The following is a 5,289-nucleotide window of genomic DNA, read 5'->3' as shown; positions in this document are numbered from 1 at the left end:
CAGAGAGGGAGTGATCCCAGCCCCCAGGTGTAGGTGAGCCGCACCCCCGACGGCGGCGGGCCCCCCCAGGAAGGGGCCCCACGCCAACTTAATTAATCTCAGTAATTGTTACATTTTCAGATGATCAATTACATTTCATGGGAAAAATGTCCCATTTTCACAATCTTGGACCATGTTTATCAATTATGTAATGTTAATGAAAAATCAATGTACACATTTATAGACAAATTTTGAACTAACAACAAAATCTGCTGCATTTTTAACAAAAGTTAATGATCTTTGAACTGGGTAGGTCAGAGGTCACCTAAACTTGTCTAGGGTTCATGTATTATAACCTTGTTGGTGACCTCTGGTTAAAAGATAAAATCTTTATTTGATGTGTTTTTGTGAAAAAGTTGCAATTATTCGCTTTTTGATTTTTCAAGTCGCTATAGAACTGAAATATTAGCTAAACTCCAAATGAGCCTAAAAAAATGAAAAAAGCCTGAATTAGCCAAAACCTAGTTAGCTGAAATATTAGCTAAACTCCACAATAGCTTAAAAACAAAAAAAGGCCCAAATTAGCCAAAATAGCTAGCATCCAGTTGAAATATTAGCAAAACTCCAAATTAGCCTAAAAAACTGAAAAAAGCCTGAATTAGCCAAAATCTAGCTAGCATGTAGCTGAAATATTAGCAAAACTCCACAATAGCTTAAAAACAAAAAAGGCCCAAATTAGCCAAAATAGCTAGCATCCAGTTGAAATATTAGCTAAACTCCACAATAGCTTAAAAACAAAAAAGGCCCAAATTAGCCAAAATAGCTAGCATCCAGTTGAAATATTAGCTAAACTCCAAATTAGCCTAAAAAACTGAAAAAAGCCTGAATTAGCCAAAATCTAGCTAGCATGTAGCTGAAATATTAGCAAAACTCCACAATAGCTTAAAAACAAAAAAAGGCCCAAATTAGCCAAAATAGCTAGCATCCAGTTGAAATATTAGCTAAACTCCACAATAGCCTAAAAAACAAAACAAAAAAACCTAAACTAGCCAAAATAGCTAGCATGCAGCTGAAATATAAGCTAAATTCTAAACTCTAAACACCTAAAAAAACGTAATAAATGCCAAAATAATCCATAAAGCTAGCAGAATGCCATTATAACTTTGAACTTTACTAAACTTTGACTCCATATATTAGAAAGTAACGACTAATCAACTAATAAATTAGTCATCGACTATTTTAATAGTCAATTAGTCATTGGTTAATCGACTAATTGTGGCAGCCCTAGCGGGGAGTCAAAAAAAAATTAAAAAAATAAAAGAAAAATCTGTTCAACATGCCTATACACCTACTTTTTACCTGTTGCCCTCAGCATGGAGGTAGAAACTGGACCATTGAAAGGGGCCTACCATGATTTTCATGTTTTTCAGAGTAAACGATTTCCAAATATATGATCATATATTACATTTGGAACACTAAAATATAAAAATGTTTATGAAATATTAGTTATTTTCGTGAGTTTTTCCTACCTGGAAGTAAAATGACCTTCTGAGGCTCCGCCTGCCGCTGCATGCAGATTTAAGATTATAATTTTATAATCTTAAATCTCCTCTCAATTGTGTTTGTTTCTGTGTATAATAATAATGTGAAGTCACACTTATCAGCCGTAAAGTAAAACCACAGTAACTATGAAGCTGACAAATGTTCTCGGTGGGAAAGCTTTCCTCCTCGTCAATGATGTGAAAAGTACAGAACAAAGCTTCTGCTGAGCTCCACTCCCCGCTCAATATAGCCTTGAGAAATACTTTCTTGTGTTTTACTACTCAAATCTAAATGATTCTGAAGGACTTAGTTAAATCGATGCAAGAGGCAAACTATAAAATCAAACTGTGTTCTCTTGTTGGCCTTTAAATGTGGAAAATAAACACCAAAGCACCTCTTAGCAGCAGTGAGGAAAATAACTGATCGTTCTTTAAAGTCCAGAGAACACACATAGCTTGGACCAAAGCCTGCTGCTCAACAACAACTCCTCCTGCGACTCTTGTACCATTGTTAATGTGTCATTTAAGATTTATAACGCCACTGTGTGAGAGTTTAAAAGCGGTTATACTAGCATTAGTTTCTTTCAAGTCGAAATCAAACAAGTGAGAGGATTTACAAGGTAATAGTGTTACAGTTTGATGTTTGTGGAGAACCATAACGCAGAAGATCAGATGCTGCTGGAAACTAACATGAAAGAGGGAGGACAGTAAAAGAAAAGAAAGGAAGAAAAACATGGCAGGGGGTGAGCCAAGCAAAGCAAGAATCTGTCAGATGCACATAAAAAAACCAAGCAGTTCTACAGAGTTTATTAATATAAAGGACTAAGCTGAAGCTGGTAATGCTGCAGCAAGGGGGGAAAATGTTTGGTGAAGTGGATTAAAATGAGGGAAAGAATTTCACACAAGGATGAACAAATGCAAATAATGACCAAATTCAATTTTATTTAGGAAATTTACATTTAAATGCCCCGATAATTGTAAAAAAAAATATATAAAAAAAACATCTCAAGCAGGATTGGATTGTCTGAAGGATCTTCTACTTCACTTAGTTTTGGAAACTTTTTGATAAGCAAAAAATGTTGCAAAATTGAAAAAAAAATGCAATTGTTATAAAATATGGTTGACTTTGACAGAGGTTTTTTTACATTAGAGAATATGTAATCCTATTTTGGATCAGTTGAAGGATCTCTCATACATTTTGGAACCACCAGATACTTAGGAATTATAACAATCCTATTTTTCACTCAGAGAAAAGGGATGTTTGTTGTTTAAGATGGAAGAAGTATTAAGAAAAAAAAAAAATCCAAAAAGGTTTACCACATTACAAGAGTGTCGTGCAATATATCCTTAAATGGCTTTTTGAATGAAAAAGAATTCTTGACTAATGGCTTTATTTCATTTTTAATGATTCTGTCAAGAACTGGCAGTTAAGGACCCAAAATGCAGCAGAGCAGGCTTGGAGAAAGAAACTCAAAACATCCAATAAATAAACTTCAAAATGATAACGCCCAGGGAGAAACAAACCTGGGATAAAGCAGATGAGCTGACACAAAGAAGAGAAAACCAGACACTTAAATTCACTGAGGGTGATCAACTAAATGAAAACAGCCGTGGATGATCAACCATAACCTGACGGGAAAAACAGAACAAGTCAAAAATTGAAAGAACATCACAAAAACCTGAGTGCATAATGCAGATTCAAAGCAAATAACTTTGTTTCAACACAGTTTTTCTCTTTTTAAAAACACAATCAGTGCTGAATCAGATGAAAGACCATAAAAAAAGTAGAATGTTTCAAATTTTTATGGAAAACTCCAATTTGTTGGTTAGTTTGGCTCAAAAATTGGTAAAAAAAGTTTAATTCCCTTTGGGTTATTCCTGCCTCAATATTACTTTTACCGATAAAAACCATTGTTTATATATGTAGTAAATTGTAGTAAAATATGATCAAAATATCATATATTTAATGTATCCGCATTCATTTGGTGAGGTAAAAATCTAATAAATATGAACATTTTATGAGGAATTTTTATTATTTGTGTTCTGATGATGAAAATGGGGATGATTTATAAAAGTATACATTAAAAATACATTTTTTCAAATTAAAAATTGTCCGAAAGCAATGCATTATGGTTTATAGTCACCAATAGTGAGCCTTTGTACATACTGGTTTGTTGCAGAGACTTCTGGGAAATTTTTAGTGCACGGGATTTTAGAATTGCAGATTTGGACAGCAAATGGCAGACTATTTAGTGAGAAAATTTGGATACAACCAGACTATCAGAAAATTCTAAAAGAAAGTTCATCTGCATAGTTGTTCTTATTAATATATGTTTGCTAAAGTTATGAACTGACAAGTCACGACCTGCCTCTTCTAAGCGTGATTAATGTAAAGCCCAGTTCATTCATGCTCCCTCATTCCTTCTCATCAATTAATCTCTGATGAAAACCAAGCTGTTCACTAGCTGGTCATCAAATTAAGCCTCAGTGTTTACAACTCCAACCTGGATATGTGGGTTAGACTTCCCTCCTCTTTCAGCGAACTGCCAGGACCTATTAGCCTGCTGTGTTCAATGAGATGTAAAGAGTTTTTGGTTTGACACGAGAGGCAGAGGAGTTCTCACAACGCCGCTTTTTATTAGCCTTACGCCACGACCAACTCCTGATAATTTGTTTTTTTTTTTTTTTAGTTAGGGATGAAAAGAAAAAAAAGGAAAAATGCAAAATTTTTACAACGTGGATTAACCCTAAAACACGTTTAAAAAGTCCCCAATGTAGTTACAGTAATTCCTCTCTATGCAAGTCAAGAGCAGACTTTCATTTCTCAATTAACTTGTCTCTTCATCTTTTTTCACTTAGTTGTAGTTATTTTAGCACAGTTGTCAACAGCACTCATGGGTAATGTTTTTTTTAATCTCTAATGGAGAACGTAATATTGGGTTGTTGTGTTTGACAAATGTCTAAAATGATTTTCCTCAGATGTCTCACTCTTTTAGAGTCTGTCATTCTCATTCAGATCAATTCTAATTGAATTCATAAACACTTTATTTCTCCCAGAGAGTAAATTAAGTTCTGTTGCTGTAAAATCCTCTGAGCCTGGAAGATTTCGGAGCATTTTTTATCGTCTAATTTTACTAGCTTTCCATTTTTGAGTCGTTACCTAAAACTGTTTTGTGTCGAGCTTCTTTCAATTTATATGCTAAACAAGAATGTTGAGGCTTTATGTTTTAGCAGATATAAAAAAAAGCTACTCTTCAACTGATCTCACAGTTCATGAGAGCGAACATGAAAATACATTTAAAGCATCTTTTCCACTTTGCGAAAATATTGCCAAATGTGTGTGAAAGATCGGCCAGTCCCTTTTTCTTGCTCATTCAATCCATACAAATTCATATAAATATACAAATATATCAACGTTATGTTAGGTGCTGATCAGCTCCTCAGTTTTTCACTATATATGACGATTTTATTACCACAATTTGATTAAATAAAAGTAAATTAATCATATTGTGGCTTTTTTACTTACTTGAAAACATCCTTCAATGTTCAGGTTTGTTAAAAACCATCAAATTGAATTGTACCTTTTCCATCGTCTTTCGGCAATATCCAGTTGTAGGTGTTTTTAATTATTTTTTTTTATATAAGAAAACCAATTGGTTTGAAGGTTTACTGAGAGATTAGAAAAGCATATCCTCCACCCCAAAATGGATAAAAAAAGATTTGGGTCAGATTTAATACTGAGGAGAAATAAGATTTTAAAAGACAGCCT

This window comes from Oryzias melastigma, linkage group LG17, assembly GCF_002922805.2.
Source record: "Oryzias melastigma strain HK-1 linkage group LG17, ASM292280v2, whole genome shotgun sequence".
NCBI classification, from domain to species: Eukaryota; Metazoa; Chordata; class Actinopteri; order Beloniformes; family Adrianichthyidae; genus Oryzias; species Oryzias melastigma.
Note: the sequence above shows the minus strand (reverse complement) of the source record.